Source organism: Haliotis rufescens, unplaced genomic scaffold, assembly GCF_023055435.1.
Source record: "Haliotis rufescens isolate VD_foot unplaced genomic scaffold, xgHalRufe1.0.p SCAF_6, whole genome shotgun sequence".
In the NCBI taxonomy this organism is placed as follows: Eukaryota; Metazoa; Mollusca; class Gastropoda; order Lepetellida; family Haliotidae; genus Haliotis; species Haliotis rufescens.
In genome coordinates, this window is record NW_025964334.1 from 60,495,513 (window position 1) to 60,507,789 (window position 12,277).

Below are 12,277 nucleotides of genomic sequence, written 5' to 3' on the forward strand. Positions count from 1 at the left end.
GCCATCTTGGTTCTGCAACCCTTGCTATAGTTTTCAATCTTAGTTTGTTTTCTGCAATATTGTATTCTATTTACGTGGATCTAATGTTTGTTTCACGTCTATGAAAGTTGTCGTTTCAGGTATCAATCTTGTTGTTGGCAAACGGTTGGATGTATAATACTATATACGTTGAAACAAAGAACATGTTATAGTTCTCAGCTATATTACCAGTTACTCCGTTCCTCGTCATTATACCAGGGGGTTATCTCCCCTTGACTTCCATTGCCGCATGAATATACATGCTCTTGTCATTCGTCACCACTCGCCCCTTTCCGTAACCTGCAAGAAGACTCGTCCGCCTATCGATGAATGTTATGTGCGAAAATACGACAAACCAATCAGAATACGCGTATGATTTTAAGTTCTTCATCAAAGAATCCCTCAGAAATATTTTTTTATTTTATATACGTACTGCATCTAAAGATATACCCAAGACACAGTTAAGTGTGTTCAATCATACTGTATAATTCCGCACGTCCCGATGTGCTTAAAATTGCATCTGAAATAGATATAATATATGGGGGAAAATGTGTGAACCATTACGCAACGAGTTGATAATATTTAGGTATGCCCGTTTGCGCTAAGACGGAACCCGGTCGCAAAAAATGGCCATGAGAGGGGCACGAGTCGCTATTCGCTTGTCCCGGAATAACACGAGTTGGTTACGAATGTGCTCTTGTGGGCGAATGTTAACACGTGACTGTGTTTGAGTCGCGGCATGTGTATGTCAAACTGAGACATGTTGAATTTCAGAGGCAATGCTCTTATCACGGGGAGATAACTCTCCATACACTTCCGTTACGTATGTTATTCCTTCGTAAAACGTTAATAAATGATTCAACAGGTTCGTGTTCGTCCTTGTTGTCTGCTTCTCATGTTGGGGTTGTGTACAGTGAAGCCCCGTTATACAGCAAAACCCCGTTATACAGCGAAACCCTATTAGTCAGGAAACAAAACCAGCCCGACAGCATGTGGTAGATATGTACACACGCGACCATTCATCCATACCCATGATTACCCCGGGAACTGAATAGTCTGCATTAACGGGGTTAACTACATGCTACGGAAGGTGTGGTCCTGCACCATGACTTTGGAATATATATATATATATATATATATATATATATATATATATATATATATATATATATATTACTAAAAGCCTAATCTAGTCTATATCAAACAAGTCTAGTTTCCTTGAAAACAGCAGAATAGGAAAGGTTCTTTTGAAGAGAAACATATATGATTATTTTAAAGATAGACTAAGTGTTAGAGCAAAAGCAAATACTTTCGTCCAATAGATGGTCACTATTTTGATCAGGTGGAGTACATTTATATGATCATAAAGTACTGTTAAGTAGACAGTCTATATGGGCTTGAAACCACGTGCTCCATGAAACTTGTACACTTCAGCATGACAGGCCTTAAACAACAAACAATGGGTTCATGTATTTATTAACCCCAATAACAGGTGAGGTGAAATTGGGTTTAACGTCGCGTCCAAGATTATTGCACTTATATAGCGACGTGCAGGTACGTGTGTGTGTTTGTGTGGCTGCTTGTACTAGTCCGGACTGATGCCGATTTATAGTGCTAGCTCACTGAGATACCATGCCGCAGTTTAACATGAATACCCCACTCAGACAGTATACTGACTCCGAGCCGACCAGTCCTTCTTTTAGCCCCTTAAGGCCGAGCACCAGACAGGGTAACAACAAGTACCATCTTTTAACATCTTTTGGACGCGGTCGGGTATCGAACCCCGACCTTCCGCTCTCCGGGCGGACGCTCTACCACTAGACCACGGAGGCGGTCCAACACCAATAACAACCTTTTGTAATTCATTTAATAAATTCTGCTGGCATAAGTTCTATTCCATAGCAATCTGGATCTCTTTGTGGCCTTGCTTAAAAATATAGAAACTGTCCCTTTCCTGGACTTGATTCGTCATGACAGAGAGACAGTTTTGATTCCTCAGACTGAAAATTCAAAATACAATCTCGAAAATTGTCCCTTATAGACCTCAATTGAGCGCACGCTTTCTGATAAAGAGGCGTGTGGCTAGCGTTCTGCATAGAAAGACTGAAGCCAATGGTTTACGGAAGCCTTTTAAAGCCATTTGTTTGTTTTTTGTTTTTTTCTTGAAATTTCAAGATACTAAGTTAAAATTTCAAGCTACAGTTTTAAAGTTTCAACTTCTTTTCTTGAAAGATCATTATCTTGAAATTTCAAGAATAAATAAAAAGATAAAGGCGTCCGTACTTCTTTGATTCCATCAGATCTTAATAGAAGTAGATAGTGGTATCAGGTCTTTGAAAGAGGCATTTAGGAGTTGTTTGTTTGTTTGTTGTTTAACGCCGCACTCAGCAATATTCCAGGTATATTACGGCGGTCTGTAATTAATCGAGTCTGGACCAGTCAATCCAGTGACTGACATCATGAACATCGATCCACGCAATTGGGAAACGATGACATGCATCAACCAAGTCAGCGAGCCTGTCCACCTGATCCCGTTAGTCGCCTCTTACGACAAGCATGGGTTGCTGAAGACCTATTCTACCCCGGATCTTCACGGCTCTCATTTGGAAGTGATACACATAAGGAAGAGAGTTAAATTCTCTTCCTCAGATAGAGGTAGTAGAAAATTTAATATAAGTTAACTATTCATGTTGAGTCGCGGACTTGCTCAGCCTTAGATAGAAAATATCGGCCTTGTAGACTTATTTTAGCCACTGTCGTGGCGGGAACCCCACAGCGTGCACGTGAGTGAGTGAGTGAGTGAGTGAAGGCACGAAGTGGTGGAACCCACGAGCACGGGTGTAGTACCGACCGACAGACCTAGAGACAAGTGGCTACGCTCAGGCACAGAGTGGATCATAGTTGTCGACATCGTGGTATGTAATTGTGGCCGAAGTGTCTGGTATGCTAACAGCATCACGGGGCGAACTGGAACACCTACAGCAGGAGTGGGTTACCTGTGTGTCATGTGGGATTTGATCGCGATGCACTGCCTGAGTACCCATGTGTGCGAGGCACGTCTTGTATTCCTAGACACGAGTGTATGTGCGGGGGGTAAGGTGTTGGGCAGGCAAAGTGTACCTCGGGAAGGTGTTTAGAGCGCTTTCACGTTTCACGCGAAGAAAAAAAATGATGTTATCATGGAAGAGTTATATTTGAAGAATATATTTTGAGGTATTTTTTTATGACTTGGGTCAGCCTCTACAACCACCCCTTCCCCTACAACCACTCCTACCCCTACAACCACTCCTACCCCTACGGCCACCCCTACCCCTATAACCACTCCTACCCCTACAACCACTCCTACCCCTACAACCAACCCCGTCCCTACAACCACCCCCACCCCTACAACCACCCCTACCCCTACAACCAGCCCCGTCCCTACAACGAACCCCACCCCTACAACCACCCCTACAAACATCCCTACCCCTACAACTACCCCTACAACCATCCCCACCCCTACAACCACCCTTACTCCTCCATCCCCACTCCCACGTGGCTGGTGTACACCCACCACCACCCCCACAGCGACCTTGTGAGGGTGACCCCAAACAAATCCCAGTGCAATTACTTCATTTGGTTTTCTCGTAACTCCCCTCGCAAGATGAGCTGCTTGTGGTGCGATGTCTCTTAGGTTTTCCGTGAATTTGGGAGGTTTTCCAACAAGTTTTAGTGTAATTGTGTAGCTGTGCCAACCATGGGAGGCATGTCGGTGTCTCTGCGAGTGTCGATGGTGGGGGCGAGACTACCGGTGACTAACAGAGGGTGAATGCTGGTTCAAAATAACGGTATATTTCGGGCACAACTGGCGCTATATCCAGACATGGCCATTATTTAACAATGTGTCTCGCGGTGGAGAAAATGTTTTATGTATAACGGTACAGTTACCAGATACATTTATCCACTGAAACAAGAGCATGCGATATCAGAGTTTCTAGTTTTCATGTCAATCAATATCTTTGAGAACAGGAATACATGGTACATGCTTTATGTATGATAGCTTCGAATCCTATGTTCCTACAACTTATTTTACTCAAAGGGTTCATTATTTAGCCACACATGCACACATACCTCTCAATGAAATATATACTCTGAACCAGGACGGCCGATCCGTTGAGTGAGGGACGTTCACAGGTCTTGATTCTGATTCTGACACAACTCCCTGTACCATGTTTTTAAAAAGTGAGAATTAACAGATACTAAATCATTAACAAAGATAGTATCACGTTTTGCACGACACAATCAGTCGGCTGTTGGTGTCGTCACCTGGTGAACACACGTGGCTGTTGACGTCGTCTGATGAACACACGCGGCTGCTGACGTCGTCTGATGAACACACGCGGCTGCTGACGTCGCCTGGTGAACACACGTGGCTGTTGACGTCGTCTGGTGAACACACGTGGCTGTTGACGTCACCTGGTGAACACACGCGGTTGTTGACGTCGTCTGGTGAACACACGCGGCTGTTGACGTCGTCTGGTGAACACACGCGGCTGTTGACGTCGTCTGGTGAACACGCGGCTGTTGACGTCGTCTGATGAACACACGCGGCTGTTGACGTCGTCTGATGAACACACGCGGCTGTTGACGTCGTCTGGTGAACACACGCGGCTGTTGACGTCGTCTGATGAACACACGTGGCTGTTGACGTCGTCTGGTGAACACGCGGCTGTTGACGTCGTCTGGTGAACACACGTGGCTGTTGACGCCGTCTGGTGAACACACGCGGCTGTTGACGTCGTCTGGTGAACACACGCGGCTGTTGACGTCGTCTGGTGAACACACGCGGCTGTTGACGTCGTCTGGTGAACACACGCGCCTGTTGTTGACGCCGTACACACCTGTGTGAGTTAGTGAGTTGGGGTTAACGCCGCTTTTAACATTATTTCAGTTCTATCACGACGTGTCAGCTTAATGAGGGAGGAAAGCCCGAAGTGATGCAGGTCTCAGACGTTTACCACTTCGGTGAAACCCACGAGCACGGGTATGGTGCTGACAAACCTAGAAACATAATCGGGGCGGACCGGGATTCGAACCCACAATCATAGGTTTCTCTGCACCGCGAATCGCGGCGCCTAAGACGACTGGACCCCCCGTGCCCCAACACGTGTGTAATTCAGCAAGGGATTAATGAAGATTCTCTGGCATCAGTCTTTTATTTAAGACTAATAATACGTGAATCGCTCGTGTATCTCTTAAGCCAGACCACATTAACGGTCGTCGTAAATCCCTAGCTAATAAATCTGCGTATAATACCATATTGGTGTCACATTGCTTGCTGTGCTACTCAAGGTAATTAACTACCATCTAACAATGTACACAATGCACGCCCAAAGATAAATAACGGCTACATCGGAGAACCGTTCTGTGTGGCGTACAGCTGGCATGACGCCAGCATCTCACGGCAGCGACAGGGACGTGTGTCAAGTGACCTGGACGCCTTCCAACGACATCACGGCAGGTGCTGCTGGTATTCGACGAAGGGCTGTAAACACGGAAGTGAAGGTTGTGTGACGAGATGCAGACAGACGCAGATGTGTAATGGGATATGCTGCAGTCTTTGGCAACGTTTCCGAGGCGACATCAAGGTTTGAAGACAGAGGACAGGAACGTCAGAAGTGTTGTCAATGCAGCTTCAAGCTGTGTTTGGCTCACGTGTACATTCTTGTGAATATGTCGACATCTCTTGTCCTCTGTCACCCGCTGCAGCCAGTGAAGCAGGACAGTGAAGCAAGACTGCTATGTGGGCTATAGATGGGCACACAACTCTACAATTCCACTGACATAGATTCTACTTGTTCTACCCTTTGGACATTGCGTAGCACACAGAGCTCTATAGATTGTCTTTGTATATCAACAAGTTTTGGACAGTCAACAGACTACAGACTCACACTGCAGGCTCTATCAAACTACAGGGTCTATCATACTACAGTCTCTATCACACTAAAGGCTATCACACTACAGGCTCTATCACACTGCAGGCCCTATCTTACTACAGTCTCTATCACTCTATAGGCTATCACACTGCAGACTCTATCACACTGCAGACTCTATTTTACTACAGTCTCTATCACACTACAGGCTCTATCACACTGCAGGCCCTATCTTCCTACAGTCTCTATCACACTATAGGCTATCACACTACAGGCTCTATCACACTGCAGGCTCTATCATATTACAGTTTCTATCACACTACAGGTTCTATCTTACTACAGACTCTATCACACTACAGGCTCTATCACACTACAGTCTCTATCACACTACAGACTCTATCACACTACAGTCTCTATCACACTACAGTCTCTATCACACTACAGTCTCTATCACACTACAGACTCTATCACATTGCAGGCTCTATCATACCACAGTTTCCATCACACTATAGGCTATCACACTGCAGGTTCTATCACACTGCAGGCTCTATCATACTACAGACTCTATCATACCACAGTTTCCATCACACTATAGGCTATCACACTGCAGGCTCTATCACACTGCAGGCTCTATCACATTGCAGGCTCTATCACACTGCAGGCTCTATCACATTGCAGGCTCTATCTTACTACAGTTCCATCACACTATAGGCTATCATACCACAGTCTCTATCACACTATAGGCTATCACACTGCATACTCTATCACACTGCAGGCTCTATCTTACTACAGTCTCTATCACACTATAGGCTATCACACTGCAGGCCCTATCATACTACAGGCTCTATCACACTATAGGCTATCACACTGCATACTCTATCACACTGCAGGCTCTATCTTACTACAGTCTCTATCACGCTATAGGCTATCACACTATACGCTATCACACTGCATACTCTATCACACTGCAGGCTCTATCTTACTACAGTCTCTATCACGCTATAGGCTATCACACTACAGGCTCTATCACATTGCAGGCTCTATCTTACTACAGTCTCTATCACACTATAGGCTATCACACTGCAGGCCCTATCATACTACAGGCTCTATCTTACTACAGTCTCTATCACGCTATAGGCTATCACACTGCAGGCCCTATCATACTACAGGCTCTATCACACTGCAGGCTCTATCTTACTACAGTCTCTATCACACTATAGGCTATCACACTGCAGGCCCTATCATACTACAGGCTCTATCTTACTACAGTCTCTATCACGCTATAGGCTATCACACTGCAGGCCCTATCATACTACAGGCTCTATCACACTGCAGGCTCTATCTTACTACAGTCTCTATCACACTATAGGCTATCACACTGCATACTCTATCACACTGCAGGCTCTATCTTACTACAGTCTCTATCACGCTATAGGCTATCACACTGCAGGCCCTATCATACTACAGGCTCTATCACACTGCAGGCTCTATCTTACTACAGTCTCTATCACACTATAGGCTATCACACTGCAGGCTCTATCACACTGCAGGCTCTATCATACTACAGTCTCTATCACGCTATAGGCTATCACACTGCAGGCCCTATCATACTACAGGCTCTATCACACTGCAGGCTCTATCTTACTACAGTCTCTATCACACTATAGGCTATCACACTGCAGGCTCTATCACATTGCAGGCTCTATCTTACTACAGTCTCTATCACACTTAAGGCTATCACACTGCAGGCCCTATCATACTACAGGCTCTATCACACTGCAGGCTCTATCTTACTACAGTCTCTATCACACTATAGGCTATCACACTACAGGCTCTATCACATTGCAGGCTCTATCTTACTACAGTCTCTATCACGCTATAGGCTATCACACTGCAGGCCCTATCATACTACAGGCTCTATCACACTGCAGGCTCTATCTTACTACAGTCTCTATCACACTATAGGCTATCACACTGCAGGCTCTATCACATTGCAGGCTCTATCATACTACAGTCTCTATCACGCTATAGGCTATCACACTGCAGGCCCTATCATACTACAGGCTCTATCACACTGCAGGCTCTATCATACTACAGTCTCTATCACGCTATAGGCTATCACACTGCAGGCCCTATCATACTACAGGCTCTATCACACTGCAGGCTCTATCTTACTACAGTCTCTATCACACTATAGGCTATCACACTGCAGGCTCTATCACATTGCAGGCTCTATCTTACTACAGTCTCTATCACACTTAAGGCTATCACACTGCAGGCTCTATCATACTACAGGCTCTATCATACTACAGTCTCTATCACACTACAGTCTCTATCACACTACAGTCTCTATTACACTACAGTCTCTATCACACTATAGGCTATCACACTGCAGGCTCTATCACATTGCAGGCTCTATCTTACTACAGTCTCTATCACACTTAAGGCTATCACACTGCAGGCTCTATCATACTACAGTCTCTATCATACTACAGTCTTTATCACACTATAGGCTATCACACTGCAGACTCTATTACACTGCAGGCTCTATCATACTACAGTCTCTATCACACTATAGGCTATCACACTGCAGACTCTATCACACTGCAGGCTCTATCATACTACAGTCTCTATCACACTATAGGCTATCACACTGCAGACTCTATCACACTGCAGGCCCTATCATCCTACAGTCTCTATCACACTATAGGCTATCACACTGCAGGCTCTATCACACTGCAGGCTCTATCATACTACAGTCTCTATGACACTATAGGCTATCACACTGCAGACTCTATCACACTGGAGGCTCTATCATACTACAGTCTCTATCACACTATAGGCTATCACACTGCAGACTCTATCACACTGCAGGCCCTATCATCCTACAGTCTCTATCACACTATAGGCTATCACACTGCAGGCTCTATCACACTGCAGGCTCTATCATACTACAGGCTCTATCACACTAGAGGCTATCACACTGCAGACTCTATCACACTGCAGGCTATATCACACTACAGGCTCTATCTTACTACAGGCTCTATCACACTAGAGGCTATCACACTGCAGACTCTATCACACTGCAGGCTATATCACACTACATGCTCTATCTTACTACAGTCTATATCACACTATATGCTATCATACTGCAGGCTCTATCACACTGCAGGCTCTATCATACTACAGTCTCTATCTCACTATATGCTATCACACTGCAGGCTCTATGACACTACAGGCTCTATCACACTGCAGGCTCTATCTTACTACAGTTTCCATCACTCCACAGGCTCTATCGCACTGCAGGCTCTATCACACTACAGTCTATCATACTACAGGCTCTATCACGCTGCAGGCTCTATCACACTACAGTTTCCATCACACTATAGGCTATCACACTACAGGCTCTATCACACTACAGGCTATATCATACAACAGGCTATATCATACTACATCTTACTACAGGCAATCAAGTCAGATAGCACGGAAAGGGATCCCATCTACCGACTGGGTCACAAGACGGCCTGAACTGGCGTTCCTGCATATGTGCCCAATCTCCAGTCCGCCTACCAATCTCACTAACACCATTATACAGCCCTGCTGTAATTACATCAATGGCTTTATGGCGTAATACAACATGCGATCTCCCAATCTAACGCGAGAGTATCGGAGATATAGCACTATCCTTCCGACTAGTTAGACTTTATGCGTGTTTCACGGTTGTCGGATGGTAATCGTGCTTCAAGAGAAATTACCAGCAGATGGCCCGGCTGCGTGTAGTATGGTAATCAATACCATATTATATGGGGTATCTGTTAGACAAATGTTCACAGTTAGTGGCTAGGAAGACAGTAGCGCTTCACAGCGGAACCAACTGTCCGCAACGTTAGGAACAATGTCATTAAACTACTTAAAACTCTCACTATTAAACTAACACCTCTGACGTATTACTGTGGTGTCAAGGTAGATTTGCACAAGTCTCTGAGGCAATAGTTTATTAGTTTGAATCATAAGTTAAGGATTATGTAAATGTTAAGAACAAGTTGTCTCTATGATAGACTGGAGTCCTTAGACTGTCCACATATCTGGACAGAATTATGACACATCCATGGACTTTTCTTTCAGTACAGCCTTGGAGCAAGGCTAGTGCCAAGGTGGGGGTAGATTGTTCAGCTTGCTACATTTCCTTGATTTCTACAATGCCACGTGACAACGTCCATTGACTTGGATCACCTCGAGACATCAGTGTGGAGACGAGTGTGTTCTTGGGTACGTCACGCCTTTCAAGGTCACCGCTGCCACTCCGCTGACACGGCAGAGTACGTGACCTATATGTACCGGATGAAGAAACATCTGTTAAAGTGTTTTAGAGTATTTGAGACGGTGTGGAGGTAAACAATAACAGGGTGAAACAGACAGCTGATGTCACAGACAGATTCACATTAAGATTTCAGAGTTCCCCGATCCAACCAGTTCAAACCGATTAATATTAATTTAAAGAAGCCAAGAGAGAGAGAGAGAGAGAGAGAGAAAGAGAGAGAGAGAGAGAGAGATCGGTGGGCAGGATGGTTTTTTCCGGGACACCAAGCTTCAACACCAAGAATCTTCAGCAGAACAGACACGAATTATGTCGTTGTCTGCGTTTTCATTGGTTGATATTAATATAATAAAGAGTCTATATGCCGTGAACATGGCATAACCTGTTACAAGCGAGTAATGAAAGCAGATAAAACTATGGCATAGGGTGTCACCGCCGTGCCACGCCCCATGAAAGTATTGTATCTGTTAGTGTCTTGAGTTCGCAATATCTGTTTAACGAACCCTGCTGGCGCACGCGGATCTGTTGTTGGGGTCGAACAGCTCAGCACTGCCTGCACGATCCTGCTTTCAGCCAGTTGAAGTGTTATGAGTGAGTGAGTGAGTTTTGGTTTTACGCCGCTTTTAACAATATTCCAGCAATATCACGTCGGGGGACCCCAGAAATAGGCTTCACACATTGTACCCATGTCGGGAATCGAACCCGGGTCCTTAGCGTTAGGAGCGAACGCTTAAACCACTAGACTACCCGACTACTGACGTCATACATGTAATACCTCACTAGTGAACATCAGTAGTAACACAGAGGTCATACATGTCATATTGGTCAAACCACGCCATGTCCGTTATCTAATGAACAGGAAATGCTGACTTGACATAATATATCTCCTCTGACAGAGATATGTTGAGACAGCGGCAGATGTAAGTACACCCCAAACATCTCAAGAACAGGTCGGCACACTCTCCTGCTGATTTGATAACGAAGAATATTACGAAAGCCATCCAGAAATAACCTTTTAAATCTGTTACCTGGCAACCTGCCATTACAGTGTGCTTGAAGCCAAAGTTTCGGTTAATCTTAGTTCACGATTGCACAGCTTAAAATACCCCACGGTTGTTTTTAAATCTAATTAGACCCGAAATGAACTCGGCGTTTTTAACCCAGGAAATGAAAGTTGAGTGAGACCAGATTTCTTTGAACATCCTATTTAATGGCCAACGCTTGATAGGTAAATCCCCTAGCGGAAGAAGTTAGGCATTGAAAGACGACCACAGCACCCAGGAGGTTGAATAGAGATGTAGGGTTAATCCACAAACGTTACCTTAGTTTCACGCGTGTGTTTGATTGCGTTTGCGGATTGATGCTGTGTGTTTGATTGTTTTTTGGGTTGAGGTCGTGTTTGTTTGTTTTGCGTGTAGAGATCGTGTGTTTGATTGTTTTGCGTGTAAAGGTTGTGTGGTTGATTGTTTTGTGGGTTGAGGTCCTGTTTTAGATTGTTTTGCGTTTAGAGGTCGTGTGTTTGATTGTTTTGCGTGTAGAGGTCGTGTGTTTGATTGTTTTGCGTGTAGAGTTTGTGCGGTTGATTGTTTTGTGGTTTGAGGTCGTGTGTTTGATTGTTTTGCGTGATGAGGTCGTGTGTTTGATTGTTTTGCGTGTAGAGGTCCTGTGTTTGATTGTTTTGCGTGTAGAGGTCCTGTGTTTGATTGTTTTGTGGGTTGGGGTGGTGTTTGTTTGTTTTGCGTGTAGAGGTCGTGTGTTTGATTGTATTGTGGGTTGGGGTCGTGTGTGTTTGTTTTGCGTGTTGAGGTCGTGTGTTTGATGGTTTTGCGTGTAGAGGTCGTGTGTTTGATAGTTTTGTGGGTTGGGGTCGTGTGTGTTTGTTTTGCGTGTTGAGGTCGTGTGTTTGATGGTTTTGCGGTTTGAGGTCGTGTGTTTGATGGTTTTGTGGGTAGGGGTCGTGTGTTTGATGGTTTGGCGGGTTGAGGTCGGTGTTTGTTGGTTTTGCGGTTTGAGGTCGTGTGTGTGATGG